Below are 24,062 nucleotides of genomic sequence, written 5' to 3'. Positions count from 1 at the left end.
AGATGAAACCATTTAGAGAATAAACCATATGAATTATATTTTTATTTTTATCCTCTACTGTGTGATAGATGATAGGCAATAGGCAGGTCCAATATTTTGAGTAGTGGATGCAAGCGCAGCCACTATCTAATTTGATGAAATATTGGAAAAGCCTCTCATCTATCACACGGTCGAGGATAGTAAAATCAAAATTTTATATAGCTTATTCTAAGTCAGTTAGATATCATTTTAATAACTAAACACTATTTTATTTAGCAAAAATGTTACCATTATCAAAATTCCCCTCATTCTGAAATAAACAAACTTGTTTACCATTTAGTTGGGCGTACTGCAATCTTCTTTACTTATTACACTCTACAAAGCGCTACATACTCGCGCCTCGACAAGCAGCCACTGCTGTCTACTATGTGAACATCCATCTAAACCACAGCTACTGACTATTAAGAACATTATGCATTATGGGGGAAGTGTTGCACTTTGCGGCTAAACTAGGCTAAACTATAATGTGCTATATTGTAATCACAAAGAGTCTGCTTTATTTCATGTATGTTTCTGTGTTGCATTTTCAGCAGGTGCCCCACTTTTTGTTCACAGCTGTCTGTAACATGATAATAATTATTTCAAAGTTTGAAATGTTTGCCTCCATGAAAATATTAAATGGATTCATGGAAGGAATTAGGTGCATCTCAAGTGCTTCATTATTTAGAAAGGTAAAATCTGACTTCAAACTTGAAAAATCATTGCCAAAATTATTCACCTTTGGGTTGTCGAGTCTATAGTATACAAATATTGCCTGCTATGAGGGGCATGATTAAAATTATAGGCCCAAGGTGATCTCAAAACCATGCTATGACCCGAGGCGCAGCCGAGGGTCATTAGTATGGTTTTTAAATCACCGCAGGCCTATAATGTTAACCATGACCCAAATAAAGCAGTCAATATTTGTTTTATATACCTCATTAATATAGATTTTTGTCATCTGATTGGTTAAAAGGCCTATTTTATTGTTCATAGGCCATGGTAAAATTTACAAAGAAAGCTTTTCGTTATGAACCGATCGCGTCACCGCAACTGGCAGGCAGCGCGTTGGCGCCGTGTGCGTAATGCGAACACGCCATGTGAAAATGACTATGCCCGGGAATAGTCTTTTAAAATAGTAGTTCAGTTTTTACATAATTCTTAAAAAGAAGGGCATAGCTAATTCAATGACTGCACTTTTAACCAATCAGATGACAGGGATCTATAATATGAGGTATATAATGAGAATTATCGCATCACAATAATTAATATTTCCTCACGATATTGTCGCCTAGCACAATATTGCACACCCTTAATGAGCAGTCAACATCAATGGGTAAATTTTCTCAGGAAAATTTTCTGGACATATTAGCATTATGGAAATATGTGACCCCGAACACAGCGGGTGGTCTACCAATATATATATATATATATATTTGAAATTGGAAGAATTTCTCCTTTGATGCAAAATAAGTTACTTGTTGCAAGTTAATAATATTATGGTAAGAGTTTCCGTAGTTAAATTTCTTTTTTCCATAGGTAGATATTTTTGAAATTATGTTTTGATGATATTGTGAAGAATTTAAGATTGCTGAATATTCAATAAATTTGCTATGCCTGAATTTCTATCGATTTGTGGCCAAGAATACTATTCCAATTCTAAAATATGACTAATACTCGAATAGGGAGGTAACCAGTGGGGGTCAGGGATCAGGCATGAGGATACACTTGATAGGCATTGGCCATGTGTCCAGAAAATTTACCTGAGAAAATTTACCCATTAATGTCGACTGACAAGTGGAAATGTTTGTGCAATTAATCTTTTGCATTTTGAACTTTTCACTCATTTCTAAACTCCCAATTCTAAGCTTTCCTTACACTGACCTAAAAAAAAAAAAGGAATATAATTATGCATTTTGATTTCACAGTAGCAATGATAGCTGCTTAGAACGCAAATAGTGAGATACAAGACAAAATAAAAAATGTCAACTTTTACAGTAGTCTTTATCACTATGGACCACAACGGCCTCATCCCAATTACCTAGTTCAATAACCTCAATTAAACACTCATAGTGCAAAATTTGGCCTCAAGCTGCAGAGTATGAGTCTTTGTACCCTTATTTTCCAAGGTCATTCAATGAATGTATACAAATGTATTGGGGTTAAGGTTATTAATTATTTTAAACTGTTGTGATTTGGTAGTTCACAGCATCTTACGAATGGTATTGAGCTTTGGCAAAAACTGCATTGCTCAATTCATAGCGAGCGTGTAGAAGAATTAAAATATCACAGATATACTTTTATAGGTGCTGCTGTTCTTGAGTTACGTTGTAAAGAGGGCTGAAACAACAACACTTTTGTAATATGTAAATAACTCATTAACAACAATAAATTAAGCAAGTTTGCAAAGAATACAATTTGTAGAATGAACTTTTGCAAAACATCAAGGTGTTAATTTTCAATAATATATTGATCTAGATAATGAAAATCGATCTTTTTGGTTGCTTTGACCAACAATACCTCGTCTACCCTTAAAGAACTGTGCCCTGATAGATGAACATGTTGTGGATGGTGCTATGTCAAAATGGTCCACAATTTGTGACTAAGTCAACCGCACACTCATAACAGCTTACTTCCAAGTAATAGTTGTGTGGGCACAGCTCTGCTCAACATGCAGATATCTTACTTTCATACTCCTATGTAGTTTCACTTGAGCTACAGTTACCTATTTATGCTTGTATGTATTAGAAACAATTGATATATAATTCATTTGTGCACATTTAGTTTTACAGAATATGCATGAACTTTTTACATACAGTGTTAATAATTGTAAAAAAATTTTTAATTATTTTAGAGTTTATAGAATGAGTTAATCATAACTTTGAACAACAAAAAAACCAATCACTGCTCAAATAATTTCTGAAATGAAGCATGCCTTTTAAAGAAAATATCCTACCCTATCCAAAAGATATGTGAGGGTTTGAATCTACACAATATATGGCAAGGGGTTAGATTAAGACATGGGGTAACAATTCACTATTCTCACAGTCAACGCACAATCTCACATGGTATTGTTATCATTTGTAAAGCAAAACCAACTTGACAAAAGCTTGTTTTGCTGAAAAAGTAAGGCTATGGAAGCACTTGAAGATTTCTATCAAACAAGCTGGGGGTAAATGTAAAACTAGACCATGTTGTGATAACTTCAGAACTCTTTACTCTTGCCCTTAGCTTCATTCATATAAGTTTGACTAATGGGAAACACTATCCTTCACCTTCTTTTACCATGGATAAGATGGCCAATTTAGTCTATAATAGACTCGGATAAGAATATATAGTGCCAGGCATGCCTGAGGACTGGAACCAGCTGTTTGAGCTGATAAGGTCCGTTCATACTATGTCGTAATTGCTTTGCGACACTGCACCGCAAAGCAATTGCGGCGTAGTATGAACGGACTTTTGGTCTGGCGACAGCAGAGCCAGATTAGATGGTTTTACCAGTTATGATGTATATTTTTGCTGATTATTACTCTTTGAGTAGTACAAAATAAGATTCAGATAGGTGTAAAACACACACAGGGAAATGATCATCCAAAAAAATTACCTCATCAGTTTTAGGGTTTTAGTGTAAGGTTAGGGTTAAATTTAATTTAATCCTAACCTGATCACAAGGATAACATATCATCACATATAACTGCATTTACTATATGGCAACCCAATTAACAATGTCCAATTTTCTGACAAGTCTAACATATTTCCATAACTGTACAGACAAGTGTAACATATTTCCATAACTTTGCACAGAAACAGAATATGAATCAATTCTGACAACTACGGAGACATGTGAAAACAGAACAGAGTGCAGACCCACAAAACCAATATTATTTTGCATAATATGTATGTCCTCAACCCTATAATCACCTCACATGGAAACAATCATGCACTTTAAAAACATATCTGGGTCACTGAGTCAAGTCTGAATATTTCCATGTAACATGACAAGGCTACATATTTACATAAAACATTTTAATGATTCAGACGGATATGAACCCACAAATTGGAAAGCTTCTTTAAGGCATAAGTTATCCAAGTATCTACCCGATATTTATACGTGTTTTTTATTCTAAATTTGCCTTGCGGTATAGGGTGACATGAATACAATACTAAAGGGCTGACAAAATAAGAACAGGAAACTATACACACTTTTTAGCCAAGAAAGCAATCACGTTTTGTTTGTTTGGAATAAATAGTTATTGAAGTAATGGTCAAAAAACACGATTTGATGCAGAAATAGCTGCTTCATTGTAAAGATAGTTCATTTTCTCACAGTCATCTTTATGGATTGAATAACAGAAAATGCAAGTGGGATTCAGTGTAATGAACTTTATTTTTGACAAGACACCAGCGTGGCAAAAATGTGCTGCAATGAAAAAATATAGAGCAGAAGATGAGCAGGAAATTACACTAAAGAACCAAATATTGCAGCAGGAAGGTAAAACACACGATGCATTAAAAATACACTCCTAGATAGTGAGAACCAATTATTAGAGCAAACATTAGTAAAGTACTAGAAGAGCATAAATATTGTATACTTGCACGGGTGCATACTACGTGCAGTGCTTTCGCACCTGTTAATGTTTCTTGAGGGTTGATACATTAATTGCTTGCCTTTCCAACATTTTTAGTGACAATTTTGTTATAAAATAGCAAAAATCACAGTGCCTGTGCATTAGACTCATCAGCATCTCAATACATGTGCATTATTTAGTTCAATTTTACTACCAACAAGTGATTCGCATTTATTAACCTATAATTCACAACCACAAAATCCGGAGGGAGGGGGCATAAGTTGTATATCACCTGTGTACAAGGACTTTCAATAGGTACCCAAAGCAGATACATATTTATTAATGTAAAATGGATCCGAAGCAAGTATAATATTGTTTCCCTTCCATAATTGAGTATTTTACTGTTTCAGTCAAGGAGTTTTTGAGTGCAATATCACCCAAAATTTAACCTTTTTATTTCAACTGCATTATGTTGGCATCTTGGTGCAGAGTTTAGTTACCATTTTTGAGTAATATCAATGTGATTAAGATACCCTTCCCCCTCATTTTTCCTGTTTTTGATACCCTAAACAAGATACTCGCATATCACGCCGTGCAGTGTAAAAGACCCTGCTTATTTGGTCGTTTTTTATACAAGTGATACAACTTCAAATATGTGCCCCTCTGGGCTCAAAATGCAAATATATCAGACAACAAAACGCCGTCTGAATATCACAGAAGTGACTCCTACAAATGGCAGCCAGTGTAGTTTGTTTGACTGTGCTTCGTTGTGCAACATATCTAGTGGGTTGGTTCACGTTGGCCTGGATTGCATGGACTCATTCACTCAGTTATGTTTGCATTGTAGTATCTAGTTAAGTAATAGGTACAGCATCTGAGTGAGAGTATGTCAATTAAAGGTGTATCGGAAGATTTCGTGGAAATTTTGTTCTATTTTTAGCAAAGCCCTAATCCTCACCACACCCTAATCCTATCTCTTGTCTTGGGGCAGTTATTCTAATGTCTTGTACAATTTTAAACATTAAGACAGTTGCAAAAAAAGATAGTTTCGCAAAAACAATAGTGGCATATGTGCGCTGTATCAGGATACGTCCCTTTCACATAGTGATAGTGGCGCATAACTTTTGGCATATCTTGAAGCTGACTTTATGTGTCCATTTTATCATGACATGATCAATGATCGCAACAAGTGACTCGATCATTAGCTATTGCTATGCACTATATTTTACATAGTGAACATTTCTCGTAGTGATAAATTACGACAAAATAACTATCTAACCGCAATTACGTGCTGCGACACCTCCCATCTCTCGTTACTATGTGATGTCACCCACAATTTGTTTGTCCTATGTTGATGATGTGCTTCTAACTGTAGTATAAATGTATGATCGTTAACTAATGCCTCACCCCAGATATGCTTGTGTAACCATGGTAATGATTACACCCGAAATAATTTCTGGTTAACAAGTTGTATGCCTAAATTATTGCACAATCTTAACTGTGAGTGTATCAAATGATCGGCAAGCTTACAGATTAAGCTTTAATGTTTGGAAAGAAAAAAAGCAAGGTACACCTGTGACTAACTTGATGTGGGGAAATAAGTAAAATGCAGACTAGACAGTACGCAGGGGGACAAAAACAGCAAATGTAGGCACAAGAAGTAGGCAAAGTTCGATAGCCAAATATTACCAGTTCCAAGGCCCACAGAAGTGCTGAACCTGCAAAAACAACAAGGATCAATGGTAATACAAAACTGCACTAGAACAATTGATGAAAACCACTGTGCATATAAACAGACACGCTAAACCAAACATCCAGAGAAGGCACAAAACAGGCAAAGTTCGATGGCCAAAAATTCCAGAGCCCACAAAAGTGTCAGGAAAACAGTACACGCATGGAAGTGATGAAAATCACTGTATAACATGTAGCCTGAAGACTTAACATTAATTTCCTTCTGCATATTCTACCTCAACTCAGTCTGCCTAGTTTAAGTGGATCCTATGTTACATTGGGATATTGCAGTTGAAATCCATACCCCCTATGGAAGACACAACCTTCTCCAGACACAAGGGGTATATATTTCAAATGGAGTCCCATTCCGGTAACCCATTTGAAAGATTAAGGACATGTCTTCCATAGGGAATGTAAGGATTTCAACTAGAATAGCCCATGATACTTGCAATTTCTTCAATCAGAGTCCTAGTTTTAACTCGACTACTTATGTGAATTTCTAACCTAATTTTTCTCTTGTGCAAACATACATTCCGAACTTACATTTGTTGAACAATTTATACAATTTCTCATCTCAATTTCAACATTTGATCATTCAAACTAAATTTAAGCTATTTGGAACAACATGGCTGTTACACTGCCATTACTTTCAATGAAATCTATACACCTATCTTTGCTGAACAAGTTATTTATAGATCTAGGTCTAAGGTTTTTCATGCTGAAACAACAGTCTTTTGATTTAACATTCTATTGTTATCGAGAGAATGGTGGCACAGCAGTCCAAGACTTTGTCTCATAAATTGCAAGGTAGTTTTAGGTAGCTTCAGTCTGTGGCCCTCGCAGACTTTGTGAGCACCTGATAGTATACTACAGCAACAGAGCCCAAAAGTAGTGGTAGCTTAAGGTTGTGGGTTCAAATCCCTGCAGCATCAACATATTGTCCATAGCTACCAACATTATGTAAATGCTTAAGATTTCTGCGAAGTGTAAAAAAAGCTTAGGATGTGGCACTCTCTGGGATCAGCATTCAGCACCCCGAAAGCTCCTGGATGTTAGCTTTTTGAGACCCTTAAAAATGCCTTTCCAATGCTACTCAACCAAAAGACAGGACAGTGGGCATATAACTGATTTTGTTTTGATTTTTTTAGCCAGATGGCAGTAAATGCAGAAGATTTAGCCAGATGGCTGCAAATGCAGAAGATTTAATATGTTTTGCAGAAGACAGAAGATTGTCAGCAAATGAGGAAGTCTTCTGCTGGATCAAGAAGGGTTGGCAGCTCTGTATTGTCCAATGCGGCAAGGCTCTTCATCCCTGTTGCCTCTTCCCACCCAGGTGAACATTACAAAATGTGTACCGGCTTTATTCAATGCTGGAAAGGTAACAGATTCGCTATGCAGGAGGTGTATTGAACCACCCACGGCAACATTATAAGAAGGAGTCTGGCCCAGTCGCTTCAAAAGAGAGATGGGTACTCCCGCCTGTGAATACAGGTTTATCTCCTTTACCGTACCTTTTTTCTTATTGTTAAAAGCAAAGCCTGTATTATAATCTGCTTGGATCAATTTCAGACATATACTCAACAACTTTAAAGATAAAATTAAAACAGAAAACATTAATAGTAAAGGGAAAAAAAGGATTTTGATTCATATTATGAAAAAAATGTAAAAGTATAGCATTTTTGATTGTCGCAATGGGACAAAATAGTGCATGTGTGTACATACATATCCACATCACATGTACTGATGTAACATGCCAGGTCCAGTTCATTTAAACAGAGCTTGTCATCTACAAATTGTCAAATGGGTTAATTTGACAACAACAATGAATTGATAAAAGCTAGCCTTGGGCAGGGAACCCAATCTATTAGGTCCTTTCATTTGTGGTATACCATGTACAATGAAGACATGCATTATGACAACAAAAACTCTAATTACATTTGATGTCTGTTTGAAACAATAACACAAGAAGGGGATGTATTGCATACTACTTGATGTCAAAATAAACATTACAAATGCTGCCCTCCCTCAAAGACCTTAAATATGTTTTCCTGTAATATTCCTGATCAATTTCAGGGCTGTCAACTCTCACGCATTGGGTCACTCTCTCACGGTCTCACGCCAAGGTAGTATAATCTCACGCCTAAAAGTAAATCTCACGCAAAAAGCTAAAAATTGAGTAAAATCTCACGCATCGCCATGAATAAATTGTTGTTCCTACCCCCCCTTTCACATTCTCGAGCGCTGTGGCTTAAATAATCATGGGTCAAAATGAACATTGAAGTTGGCAAATCCCGGTACGCCTCTGTCTCACGCCAACAGCCCTGTCTCACGCCAACAGCCCTGTCAATTTTAAGAAACTGTTCATATTTCTGGGATTCTTGTGACTCAATACATTATCCAAAATCACAATGTGTTTTACGTTCTGTCAATACTTTTGAATTTGTGTTGCTCTTTGAGCATGTTCTTTTCTTCTCTGTTGGAAAACAGGTCAAATAAACTATGCTTAGAAATTTATACCTCTAAATTCCTAGAACCTGAAATTGTACTGGTTGGGATGATTGGACCTATAATTCTCCGCAAGGTCCTTCGGCAGTGGTATTGATTGACTGACACACTCATCCTGATTATTGCATAAAAAGATAATGCTTTTGTCACATGATGTTACACAGCTTGTTCAGCTAATGAAGCGTTGATCTTTCATGATGTGTTTCAATCAACAATATTAAAGAACGCCACTTCTATTTTTATGCTGCACCAGGCCGTAATCATGCTAAAATCGGTAAGGAATGCAAAAGAAATCTGGTAAATAGTATAGGTTTATAAGAAATAGATCTCAGTACATATAGACCAGATGTGAACTGCTTCTAACTATATATTATGACCCATATACTATCGTGTGTTACCATCCCCAAGCAGACCCTTACATTTCCAACATTAAAACACAAGATTAAACTGTTTTACCTGACAATCATACAGCAAATTTAATACACACAGGCCAAAAAAAGTGTAAAATTGTCAGGAAAAAGAGTTTAATATAAATATAGCCCTATCATTATAATCGCAATATTTCCCACCATGAATGGTAACTTGCAGGTCAATTGTACTACTCTTTTCAACAAAATAGTTTGAAATCAGTCCTCAACAGTGTGTAAATTCTCTACCATTTTCCGCAGATTTCTGCCTGAGGATGGTAACACATTGAGTGCCCCTCTCCCTCCGGACTATGACTAATGTCGTATATGTAACCCACCCTCTTCCATTTAAATCACACATTGACATGTCACTGTTGACAGGTTAAATATCTTCATCAAACCTCCCTTGAATTGACAAAGAGACCATTGTCTATTCCACGCTTCGGCAATTTACTTGACTTCATTAATTGCATTTTGTCATTTCCCACTTTTCTTCCTTGCCATGTAATTTCCTCAATTTGTCCTGTCATTTCTTAAGAGTAGCACATCATTCATTCTTAATGTTTATAGACAAGTTCTCAACACTAAATTATGTATGCATGACATTTCATTGAAGATGCAGGTAAATGAATGTCTCAATCTTTAAAGTGGTGAAAAGGTAAAATTAGTCAATTTAGCTCAAATGTCCTCTACTTAGGGCGGATTGACATTGCTGGTATGTATGACTATTGAGCCTACAAGTGCAGCTGACAAATATTGACTTGATTTTCATAGAGGAAATAATGTCCATAGTAAGTGCTGTCTTACTAGGAATGTATATCACCAGCAAGATGATACTGCAGTACAGGTACAAATTCAAGTTTGTCTGCCCAACATGCTATCAGGCAGATTATGCCAAGTATCAGCTTTGCTGAGTATCAGCTTTGTTGAGTATCAGCTTTGTTGAGTATCAGCTTTGTTGAATATCAGCTTTGTTGAGTATCAGCTTTGTTGAGTATCAGCTTTGTTGAGTATCGGTATAGATGTGGAATTGCATGAAATTACATAATAAATGTTATTAAGTTTACCTAACTAACTTCAGTTAGGCATTTCAAATGCTTAAAGTTGTATCTTGTTAAATAGGTTATGACTATGTTTGTAAAGCTATTTATCAAACTTATGCAGTGTTTCTTCATATCAATCCTAATCATGTTGGTGTCAAATTGCCTTAATTAATTAAGCTCATAAGAAAGCAAAATTCCATTTTTTATTGATTTTACCAAGGTATCAACACTCAGAAGTCACTAAAAACTGCTTATGCATAGTTTGTGGATTTACCCTTAATAAATTTATCTCTCAGAATTTGGGTTGGTCTGAAACTCCTAATCTCAATCAAAACAAAACCAATTTTTAGCCACTTTTCCCATTCTTCAAAGAATTGACCTACTGGTGAAAATAATAACATACAAAGAAAAAAAGTATTGCTTATCCTCCAAATTCTCTCTGCTCAAAACCCCATCTAAAAAGGATGAATGAACTAAATGAAATAATAAAGATACAAGGTATAATTTGATACCCTCACAGACGAGAAACCCATGTGTCAATATTAGTTTGATATCTCCTGGTCAAGGGCTCTATCATCATTATGATATAGCTAACCTGATTGGTTGAATGTACTGCTGCAATGGAATGGTGAAAAGCTATCCCACAATGCAGTTGGCTATAATCAGGTATTATACAAATAGAGATTTTGCTCTCCTGACCATGACCCTCTTGATAGGGCCATGATTGTACACATATAATTCATATTACACAACACAATGGCTTTTGGACAAAGTTGACCCAGTGTGCGACATGAACACAACTTGGGAACCAAGTTGAGTGGAAATTTTGCTATATTAAGTCATTTCTGGAAAATCATTCATTGTGTGTGTGTGAAAATTGTGAATATCATTGTCAAGACATGTGCGGCTCGATAAGCTGATAAACAAATCCAGTCTTTGACCCCTCCTCCCCCTCCCCAGCCTGGGCAGGCCAAATGCTGGTTATTCTCTTGCTCTGAACATCATTTCTGGAATTCTGCATTCTGGGAGATTGTTCCACAGATCTGTTGGTATGATGGGCGGTCAATTCGTAGCTGACTAGGCTGGCTGTCACTAAGCACAAGTTACTCTGATGAGACAGGGATGCCAGCTAATGGCCTATTCATTTCCTCATCTATCTCCTCATATTAATTCCTCAAATCAAAACATGCTTGTGTATAATTTCTATTAACTCTCTCGCTCGCATACAAAAACAAACCAGTTTGCTTGAAGCACTATGATACACAATGTATGCCTAGTGATTTCTACAGATGGGATCAGGTTTCAACATGCTAGGTGGGGGGATTGAAGCAGATTTAGTTTAGCATGGGGATGTTGTGCGGAAAGATTAGGATAAGGGTTAGGATTATAGTTAGGATTAGACTATGGTTATGATCATAGTTAGGATAAGGTTAGGGTTAGGATTAAGAGATTAGGGTAAAGGTTAAGATTAGGTTAGGGTTAGGATAACAAAATTAGGGTTAGATTGGTTACGTTAGGTTCAAGTAGGATTAAGATGGCTGAGGTGGTGACCACTATTCGCCGATCACATGATCAACTCAAAACAAAGTTCTACCTGCAACGTGCATGCTGTGTGTGTATACGACTGTCAAACACATGCATTGATTACCGGATATACTTTTCAACAGATTTCTGTTGCTAGAAAAGCACGAGAAACAAAAATGCACTTTTTGCGCACACTTTGCAGGGAGAACCTCGTTTTGGTAGCAAGATGGCGGATCCATGCAAAGGGCGAATTATAACATTTCCTGATCCTGCATACAAACAGTTTTGAGTATGGCATCAGAGAATCACTTCCCATAATCTCACACTTCTGCATTGTGAAGTGGGTTGGATGACAGGCGCCATATTATTCCAGTTATAGCCAATAAACTAAAAAAACTGTGTACTTCTCAAAATGAATACATTGATCTCATAGGAAATTAATAAAAGAAGTAAATCTCCATTATAGAGCCCATACCTTTTGGTGTATTATCTTTACTTGTCTCAATATTGGAGCGCAAATACCCCTAAGTCATGTTTCCTTTCGACTTGCCTTACCAGCAGTTTCTTACATGTCATTGTTGTATTGTGAAAAGTAGTGTAAAGGTAGTTCTAGGCAAGGTTTCGCTGAGTTTTGAGCTAAAAGTTCAATATGTTTAGTGATTAACAGTCATTTTCCTGATATATTTTCCATACCTTTCAATACAAACTGATTAACTTGTTATTTCAAAACCCTTTCCATTTACAAGAGCCTGATCTAGTAGTGGCACCTGTACACACATGCAGGTAGGGTCCATTCCCTGCAGCCAAACTAACACTATCACAGGTACCGGGTAACATGTTGATTCTAAAAGATGGTACTGGATACTTGTGGTTGGTTTCTCTATCACTACCAAGAGAATCACTAACAAAATGAAATGGTAAGTGTAAGGATTTAGGAATAAAAGGAGTTAGAGTACAAAGCAAGGGAACTAGGGCCTGTGTTCATACCTTCCTGTTCATGTCATATGTCATCACAGTTATGGACAAGCCACCTGCTATAAAATTACGTATTAAAGGTCAGAAAGGACATCTAAACTGTGATGAGGAATATAATAAAAGGTCTTATAGCCAAAATGTAAGAGCAGTACAAGACCTTTATCCCTGTATCCCATCATAGATTGTTAGTGGCACTTCCTTCAGAGTGTCATAAAACACATCATCCTAGGGGTATTGACATCTCTGTTTACCAAATTGCCCTTACTTTTCCTACCCGTCTTCTTCCCATTTCCCTATTCTTGCTCTACCTCCTCGCCTCTTCCCTTTCTTGCTCATCCTCCTTTTCTTCTCTTTTTTCCATTCTCCTCTTCATCTTCTTTACCTTCTCCCCTTCCTATCCCTCTCCTTCTACAACGCTGCAGCAGTAGAATGAATTGACATCTTCATTTTAAGCTAAACTTAGGAAAGTACCTAAATGAGATGAGAGAAGGAGGGGAGATCATCATTCTACATAATTTTTATTCATGATTTTTGATAATTTGATGAGAAGCAAAAGGTGTTGGCTCTATTCTGTAACTATTTTACCAATTGTCTTGTTAAAAATGTTGAAGCACTTAGCCGTAACATATTAATTGCTGCAATTTTGTCATCACAGATACATGATTGCCAATATTGACTGGTGTATGGAGAGAAGGTAACTTTACGGTTAGATTTCTTGATGAAAAGGTCTATCTTGCTAAAATTACAATTTGTGCAAATGTTATGGTAAAAAAATTGAAAGTGTTCAGAGTGAAAGCAAAACTAAGCATTCCATGACTCCCGGACATTGTACAAGAATGCCAGGCCTATAATGATACAGGACTTTCCAGACAAAATTTTAAAATGATATTTAGACACCTGAGGTCAATATCGCTACGTACCTTATCATGATTACATTAAGTGGAAAGAGGTAATCAATAGAAATAGAAATGGACATAAACGTGACAGTTACAAGATGGTTGACTTCCTATCAATTTAAATGGGATATTCCAATAGCAATCCATATGCCTCCTATAGAAGACATGACCTTAATCTCCCACACAGGGAGGGTTAATTTCAAATGGGGTTACCTGAATGGGTGACTCCACTTGAACTCAACACCCCCTGTGTGGGAGATTAAGTTCATGGCTTCCATAAGGGGTGTATGGATTTCATCTGGAATAGCAAAATGGACATAAAAGTGATGATTATAACTTAATAAGTTAGATGATGGTTGATTTAATATATCATATGCATCAAATGGTTGAACTAATTTAGATTGACATAAAATATAGAAGTGCTTTGAAATTGCAACACTAGGGCGGTGAAATGATTCTAATAAGGCCTAACAAATAAATATTGTTTGTTTGTTGAAACAAGCAGACAAAATTGAGCTGATCAATCATCTGTTTTATTTCTTAAATTAAACAGGTGAAGATAGCATTGTAACACAAAATGCTATCTACTGAAGATAGAATTGTAACACATGCTATCTACCCAAGATAGCATTTTAACAATTTTAACAGAAAATGCTATCTACTGAAGATAGCATCTTAGCACAAAACACTATCTACTGAAGATAGCATTGTAACACAGAATGCTATCTACTGAAGATAGAATTGTAACTTGCTTACTTGCTTAATTCGAGTGGTGTCCTCGAACTGTGATGGCTTTCCACAACTTCCTGTCCTCCATTGCTGTCTTGAAGTCTGCTGCCTCCAGTCCAGTGTCATTTTTCAGAATGTCAATGTAGGTCAGAGCAGGTCTTCCAGGTTTCCGCCTCCCATGCTTGGGTGTCCAATGAACCATTTTTGATGCGGGCTCATCACTTCTAGAACAGTGGCCAGCAAACCGGGTTCTTCTTTCCCTGATCTTGTGGCTTAATTTGGGAAGATCTCCATATAGATCTGCATTTGACCTATGTTCTTTCCAATGCACATTCAGTACAGTTCTTAGCATACGGGTGTAGCAGCCATCCAGACCCTTTGCAAGTTTAGGGTGATGGTCCATGCTTCAGCATCCATAAAGCAGCACCGACTCCACTGTTGCAGCAAAATACGAAGTTTGAAACTCTTGGTAAGAGTTGACCTCCAGATTTTCTTTAGTTTACTGCACGCCCTCCATGCTGCTGCTTTACGTAACTTGACATCCCTTTCTGTGCTTTTCATCCAAGCGCCTAGGTATTTGAAGTCATCTACCTCCTCTAGTTTTACACCCTCATTTGTTGTGATGCTTTCTCTCCTGTTATTGTAGGACATATACTTTGTTTTACTTCCATTCATCTTCAGGCCCACTTTAGCAGCTGAAGTCTCCACTCTACGAAGCAGTTCTTGTGCTTGGTGTATTTCCTCAGACAACAGTGCAATGTCGTCAGCAAAATCAAAGTCTGTCACCACGACTGGGCCAACTCTCCTACTTCGTCTCTTTTCCAGATGAAATCCTAGCTCCTCTTCATTTCCTTCAATAGCTATTCTCAATGCAAAGTCGAGGACAATCACAAACAGGTAAGGGGCGAGGGTATCCCCCTGAAGTACTCCTGCTAAGATTTCAAACAATTCTGTCTCGCCATCTGGTGATATTACTTTCGCTTTTGTGTTTTGGTCCATTTTGCCAATAGCTTCAACACTGAGTTCCGGAAGACCGTAGGCATGGAGTAGTATCTTCAATATCTTGCCTCTATGGATGGTGTCGAAAGCTTTCTTGAAGTCGATGAATGTTATTATCGCTGGCAGGTTATGCGCCTTTACCTCTTCAATCAGCCTACGTAGTGCAAGGATGTGTCCAACAGTCGTTCTACCAACTCTAAATCCATTCTGATTTGTTCTTAGATGCTGGTCAATTTCAGGTCTAATCCTATTTAGTATCATTCTGTTGTAGGTTTTGGCTACGATGGAGCTTAGACTGATACCGCGATAGTTGTTTCCTGAACTAAGATCTCCTGTTTTGGGGATAGGAACAATATTAAGTATGGACCATTGATCCGGTTTCTTCCCATTGAGAAGTGCGTCATTGCAGAACCCCAACACAATGTCATCTAGGTTGCATCTCTTCAGCACTTCTGGAGGTATGTTGTCCTCTCCACAGCTCTTTCCCTCAACCAAAGATGCCTTAGCTTCTTGATATTCTTCTTTGTCAAATGGCCCCACTTTAATATCAAGCTCGTCTAAAATTGGTGTAATTTCTTCTTCCTCATCATCAATGTCAGGAGGGCTTCCAAGAAGGCCTTTGAAGTGATTGTACCAATTGGTGACCCTTTCACTTTGAGTATTTCCCTTCAACTGACCTGTACTGCATGCCTTTCTACCAGTGATGTCGTTGATCAGTTTCCAACTTTCACCAGAATTGTAACACATGCTATCTACCCAAGATAGCATTTTAACAATTTTAACAGAAAATGCTATCTACTGAAGATAGCATCTTAGCACAAAACATTATCTACTGAAGATAGCATTGTAACACAAAATGCTATCTACTGAAGATAGAATTGTAACACATGCTATCTACCCAAGATAGCATTTTAACAATTTTAACAGAAAATGCTATCTACTGAAGATAGCATCTTAGCACAAAACACTATCTACTGAAGATAGCATTGTAACACAAAATGCTATCTACTGAAGATAGAATTGTAACACATGCTATCTACCCAAGATAGCATTTTAACAATTTTAACAGAAAATGCTATCTACTGAAGATAGCATCTTAGCAAAAACACTATCTACTGAAGATAGCATTGTAACACAGAATGCTATCTACTGAAGCTAGCATTGCCACACTAGAACTAGATCTAGTTCCTCGAGAGGGGGTGCGCACGAAGCGCGCATGGCCGCAAAGTGGCCAGCGAGGCGCGCCAGCACAGGACTGGTGGATTTTGTAATGTCAGAGAGGGGTTGTCATGGTCCCATATACTGATATACTAGGCACTGAACAAGTGCTATGCCACACATGAAGCTATCTACTGAAGATAGCATTGTAACACATGCTATCTACCGAAGATAGCATTTTAACAATTTTAACAGAAAATGCTATATCTACTGAAGATATCATCTTATCACAAAACACTATCTACTGAAAATATCACAACAAAATATTATCTTTACGTACTTCTAAAATCAAGCAGCCAACTTTACTCAAAACATGAATATTAGAGAACTACAAAAAAAATTAAAAATAAATAATGGAGTTTTTTTCTCTGTAACTGGATAAAGGTTAGTAGATCTATACCCATGTTTTCTTGGGGGTTGGTGAGGTTACCACAAACAAACAACATTTATGCCTTATTTTTGATAGCTGTAAAATAAGTGCTGGAATTGACTGATTATGTCAGTGGGAGTATATGAGGGTGATGCAGCAATTGTAGCTGTCAATTATGAGGACAAAATGAGTCAAAAGGTCAAATTAAAATGCCAAGCAGTCACAACCTCATACACTTAATCAACTACTTACTCATGCACTTTTAACTCACTCATTCGCTTACTTAAATGTTTACTTATTCTACTCACTTACCCCCTTAACCACTCACTCAACCACCCCTACTTGTTTTGTGTGACACAAAACCACAACACACAGTTTGCTAGTTTTTTTACCAACTAACTGGCGACTAAAATGGCAGTGTTTTGAGGTGTATTTTTTACACTCTAGATTATTTTCTGACAAGGGTCATCAATACTTTCTCCATGGTGTCTCCCTGGTTTATATAATGCAATTTTTGGCATTTTCTGATAGAGAGGGTACGTAGCCTAAGTAGGTCCAACCGCTCATGTATTAATTCAATCTGAGACTAGTAAACCAACACAGATTCAATGATTCACCTTGTTCAACTATTCCATCAGTCAACCACCACTCACTAACTTGCCACCAAACATGTCAATTACATGTCAATTACATGCATTTGTTGTTGTATCTTTTCATCACTATTACACAGATGACAATAATCAATTCATTACGATTTCACATCACCAAATGTCTCTAAGGCCTTCTGACCCAATCTGCAGTGTTTTTACATTTCGAAAAAGGTTGCACACCTATAAATCAATATTAAAAACCAAAAATATTGGGCAGATTTGTGAAAAACAGGTATTAACGCGGCTGTGTACTCTAGACATTGTTTCTTTCGCGAAATTGAGCTTTTTTTAAATGCATTTACTTTGTTATGTTTTAAATAAATACAAGGAAAGAAAATCCAGATTTGTTAACTCCAACTGCTCTATTTTATGGATTTTATTTCACTATTTCCGCAATTTAAAAGGAAAGAAAATCTTTGTTGTACCATCGGGGTATACGCGTAACGCATTTTTGTTGACGTGCAATTTGTTAACGCACAGATACGCTATGCATACGCAACGCTTATCTGCATGCGCGACGCATCTTATGGAAGCACTGATTTCATCAAAACCTAGCGGTCAAATGGCTCTGTTTTAGCTGATAAAATGTGAATTTTTTCAAGTTCTTTCTCCGGATTTAAACATCAAGATATGAATAGATTTCGCCCAAACTTCTCAAGGGGCTGTGGATTTACCCTATGTTCACGTAATGTAAGGTAGAAAAACGAAAACTGTCGCATTCTCCTGTGAGCTTCGATCAAAGTGCAAAATGTGACCACTTTAAACTTCAACGGCCTTTATTTCAATGTTCATTTTCTCGGTAAAATGATGATTTAGGTACACGATAACTCAATAAATACAGCATCTATAGGTAAGCAATTATGCTCATCATAAAAAGCATGATCGACTTAAGAAACGGTTTTCTCATTTTTTTATATTTTGGTCTCTTTCCGATTTTAGGCATCATTTTGTGCAAATAGGCGTTTGTGAATTTTAAAAAAGTTCATTTTGATGCATTATATGGTCAATATCTCAAAAAATAAGGCCAATATCAAAAAACTAAAAAAAACGTTTTTGGAATGGTGTCTCAAGATTAAGAAAAAAATAAAACGAAAATTTTTGGAAAGAGTGTTTTTTTGTTATGATGTACCGAACAAAAATTGCCAAAAACTCACTTTTTTTGATTTTTTTTCATAATTGTTGTTTTTACACCAAATCTGTATTTATATTAAAATTCATTGATGTATTGCCTTTATAAAAATGTATACTTTTATATGTCTTGCGTGAATAATTACAAAGTTATGGCACTTTTACTACATGCATGTCTAAGAGTACACAGCTGCCTTAAATATAGGTTTGAATCCATGCATCTGTCAAGATTTAGAAAGACTGTGTTTTTATTCAGATTTTTAAGGTATTTCTCAAGCTGCCAGTTTCTAGGTAAAATCGCAAGTGGTGCTATTCTGAAAATGGGATGAACAAAAATGATAGCCTTCGCAGTCCAGTAGTTCGAAAATTCAATGGTCACCAATATATTTTCTTTTGTTTGTTTACTTGCTTGTTTGTTTGTCTTTCAGGAAAATATTTCTTAAAAAAGTTGATTTGCTCCATAAGGTAGGTAAAGCCATTTGAATAGAGCCCATTTTGTACACAAAGTAATAGGGAAATTTATTACCTTACACATACAGCACCTATCAAAGGTCTTCCATCTAGGCAATTGTCTCAAGTGTCAATTGTACATGCCAATAATTGCAAAGTTAACTTTGTGTCAAGTGCCTCGCATATGCACCATATCGATTGTCTTAATAGAGACCATGGTAAGGCATTTGCCTTGTGAACACATGGGCCTGCTTGTTTCGGTTAAATTGGCGTGAAAAGAAAAAGCATCACATAAAGATGTGTCAATTTTGCCTCATGTGTCATGCCATGATGAGAAAGGTTGAAGACCAGGTGTTAGCTAGTCGCCCGTCCTTGCCCGTTTGCTCCTGAGACAGGCAAAATTAATGGCTGTGACATAAGTTAAAGTCTAAAAATAATGCTTGTTCTAAACTCAAAACAAGACTGGATTGATATGATAAATGAAGACTATAGCAATAAGATATTGACTGTCCCTCCAGAAGGAGCAATGGTCTGGTTCAGTGGCGTGCGCAGCACATTGAAAGTGGGGGGCCAGGTTGCTCAGTTCCCCCGAATGGAGTTTGATTAGGAGTGTAAGGTGCGGGCGTGGCGGGCGGAATGAGTGATTTCCCCGAATGACCAACAAAAGTTGGTCTGGTTTATGTTTTCAAGGTTAAATTTTAGACAGGCAGTTTGGTGAAAATGACAGGTACTTGTCAAATCCTAGCTAAGACCCTGTTGAAGACCTTTGATCAGTTCTGTAGCAAACCTGGCAGGCCATAGTTCATAGGTACAAGCACCTGCTCATAGTGCCAGCAAACTACACAATGATATGATGAATGGCTTTATAGGTAGTTGTCTCACTTCCCACATCAATCTACTGCACTTTGACTTAATTAATGACTGATCAAATGTGTTTACACTATGGACCACAATGGCCTCATCCCAATGGCATAGTTCAATAACCTCAATTAAACAATAAAAGTGTAAAATTTGACCTCAAGTTGCAGAGTATGAGTTTTTGTACTCAAATTTTCAAAGGTCATTCAATGAATGTACAATGTATACAGTGCACAACTTATAAGTTCCCCCTAATGCTTTTTGAAATAAATCGAAAATTATTTAACGAAATGTAAAATTGTAAAAAGTTATGGGTGACCTTATTTGTTTTACAAATCTGGGCCAATTTGTAGTGTCACACATCATTGCGTTTGGCCACAATGGTTCATTATGTAAAAAAAGAGGGCGTTTTAAAAGTTACACCTGAGTCCATAGGAGTGAATTGTCAAACAATACAGTATGTTAGGCCTGTCCATATGTTTGTAAAGAGATAACGTGGTGAAAGACAATTTCAGATGCAACTTATGAAAATCGTAATGTGTAAGTCAAATTTGTTTGGGAAACGAGCACGACATAATTTATTGAAACGCAATAACTTATCAGACATTTTTCGACGGGTTTGAACAGCCAGATTCACAATAGACATGTCCTGACGAACAGTCGTGACACGTCGACGAGGTGCTCTCGGCTGATTTGTCACCTCTCCTGTCAACTGAAATTTTGTTCTCAATTTTCGAATTGCATTAGGCGCAACCATACGACGAGCAATTTCTTTCACCGGTACATTTTCATCCAGCAAACCTATTGCTCTACCGCGAAGAAATTCGGGCAAACGCGGCATTATTAAAATGTGACATTTCACATGTGATGAACTACTGGCGATGTGGTCTGTTCTCACTGCAGTACATATCCCTTCCATCTCAGACATTTATCATTAAAAAGAAAAGAATAAAACACCTGCTTTGCTTTTCAAGAAGAAGGAGAATACCAAAGATTAAGTTTTCTTTTACAAACACATGAATATCCCTGGCCTACTGTATTGTTTGAGAATTGAGTCCTATGGACTCAGATGCAACTTTTAACACTGTTTAAAACGGTCTCCTTTTTTTAAATAATGAACCATTGTGACTGAACGCAATGACGTGTGGCGCTAAAATTTGGTCCACATGTGTAAAACAAATAAGGCTACCCATATCATTTTACAGGTTTGCATTTCGTCAAATAGTTTTCGATTTATTTTAAAAAATATGTAGGGGGGAACTTATAAGTTGTGCACCCTATATTTGGGGTTTAAGAACTGTGCCCTGGTAGATGAGCATGTTGTGGTTCCTAGTGTTACAGGAACTCTGGACCTTCATATAAAACACACATACACACACACATCACAATCGGTAATAATCACTTTCAATCATACCGGTATTTAACAGTGTTTCAGTCGATACATGATTAAGTCATTACACAAAGTAAACCTGGCCATAGTTCATAGGTACAAGCAGCTGCTGTGATAGTGTGAACACACCACACAATGATGAGATGACAAAATGATGGATGGCTTTATAGGTAGTCATCTCACTTCTCACATCAATCTATTGTACTGCACTTTGACTTAATGAATGAATGTTTACAGGAACTGTGATCCTTCATATAATACGTACACATACATTACAATTTTCAGGTGCAAATCGCAGAGAGGGAATTATGGACCTTCATATAAAACACACACGTTCACACCCCGGGGTGTGCGGGCATTCAAAGCAAGAACTAGTGATACACACATGTGTATTGTGTGTCTGTCCCGGCATTCAAAGCGAGGATAGTTTTATGAAACAACCCATTCCTCACTTTGTCTGTAAACGTGCATACAAAGTGAGATAATAGCCTATACCCCATACTCCTTATAGAAGAGTGTTATCCAATGCACATAGTCACAAAGCGAGGACTCAGATTTTGTCCTCACTTTGTCAATATGTCCTCACTTTGAATGTGGGAAACTATATCTTGTCCTCGATTTGAATGGCTCGGCGAATACATTACAACTTTCTGGTGCAAACAGTGGTCAGGTAACAGTGGACCTTCATATTAAACAAATACATACCCCCCCCCATCTTTCTGGTGCAAATAGCGGACAGAGAACTGTGGACCTTCATATAAGACAAACACGTACACACACATTACAATTTTCTGGTGCAAATTGTGGACAGGAAACTGTGGATCTTCATATAAAACAAACACATCAAAGTTTTCAGATTCACATTGCAGACTGGGAGCTGTGAATCTTCATATAATACACACACATGTAACACGCCTATCACAGTTTTCAGGTGCAAATCAAGAACTGTGGCCCTCCATATAAAACATGCATACATATGCACCACAACTTCCAGGTGTAAATCAGTAGTGTGGGCAGTTTATATCATAGCTACTCAACATAGCATGGATTTTGGTTTTGGTTAGCTTTTTGGGTTTTTTTTCACCACATTATTATATAAATGAAATTCCATAATACCCAACAACTGCAGACCAGTAATCCAAGAGGGGGGACATAGGGATCAAAGCACATTTATGGTGTTTTTCATCCATTACACGTGAAAAGATAATGTGGACCATCCATGATTAGACTAAGATCCACAGTAAAAACATGTCTGATGGTGATAACCTATGCACATACACACAAATGAACTAAAGTTTCAGCAACATATAATGTGTTACATTACACTAGCTTCCACAGAAGTACATCATTCCTTGCTCTGATTGACACACATGCCCTGTTAATGAGTGACATACGCCCGCAAAGGCTTTGATGAAAACCACTCTGCATCAATCGCTTCTTTGACACATAACTGGCCAATCAGATCACTGGTCTGTTGTTATGATTGTCAGATAGTTGAATCAGCCAATCAGAACCCCACTTCTGTGTTTACGCTGTGTAATGTGTATACTCTCAAAATGTAAACAAGTGCCGTTCTTCTCTGCCAGGAAGTGTAACGTTGCATGTTGCATGCCACATTATAAACAATAATGGATTCATAAGCCTACATCTAGAAACAGACCCCTTACAGATGATCATGCTTATACTACTAAAAGGTTTCCTCCCCTCTGGGTCTGCTACCTAACAAATTGAAATTGAATTGTAGCTACATATTCATTACTCAGCAATCATTTATATTAAGCATGAAAATGTAATCCTGTATTTTGTGAAACAATACTACAATTTACAGCATCAAGTGTTTATACCCGGCAATTATGCAAGTGCCACAGAATCGTGACATTTTCATGCTCAGATATTTATTTGTCCTATATGCCTTTAAGGAAATGTATTCACAGAATTTCAGAGCGCATTAATGAGAGTTCTTCTCCAATCAGGAAGTATTGCATTACAAATGATTGTGCTTTACAAAACATTTAACTAGCTCTCTGTTGTGTTGCAACTGGCTTTGTTATTAACTGCAATTCAATGGGTGTCACTTTGAATTTATATAATATGCACACACTACTTTCATATCACTTAATATAGACCTATTTGTGAACAATTTATACTCCAAACATCATACTGCTTATATGAACTGCTTCATACTTTTGTGTCGATGTAATGCCTGAGCAATATAAATATAGAAATGGAGTCTTGATTGAATCATTGAACCAATAGAATTATTTCATAAATATGGGACCTTATTTGCTGAAAAAAAGTGCCGCATTACATGACCCTGGTGTAATCCCATTCTTTAACTGATAATCAGGGATACATGCAGGTCTGTAACAAGCCCCATCATTCTAAGGGGGAAATGCAACAAAGAATTGTGTAGCTTTGTGTCATAGTTGGAGGGAAACACGCACAGAAAAAAAAACCTGATTTAACACAGATTTCGAGTATGAACAATTTATACTCCAAACATCATACTGCTTATATGAACTGCTTCAAACTTTTGTGTCGATGTAATGCCTGAGCAATATAAATATAGAAATGGAGTCTCAATTCTAGGAATAGTATCACTA

At 37.0% G+C, this 24,062-nt stretch overlaps 1 protein-coding gene across 4 annotated transcripts in view; it reads right to left on the bottom strand.

Moving 5' to 3' along the window:
* The window catches only part of LOC140155117 (methylthioribulose-1-phosphate dehydratase-like), a 79,508-nt gene that overhangs the window by 32,368 nt on the left and 23,078 nt on the right, over positions 1 to 24,062 (bottom strand). The gene's annotated exons all lie outside the window — the stretch shown is intronic.

This window comes from Amphiura filiformis, chromosome 6, assembly GCF_039555335.1.
Source record: "Amphiura filiformis chromosome 6, Afil_fr2py, whole genome shotgun sequence".
Taxonomy (NCBI): Eukaryota; Metazoa; Echinodermata; class Ophiuroidea; order Amphilepidida; family Amphiuridae; genus Amphiura; species Amphiura filiformis.
The sequence above is the reverse complement of the archived record's forward strand: the minus strand, read 5'-3'. Positions and strand labels throughout refer to the sequence as shown.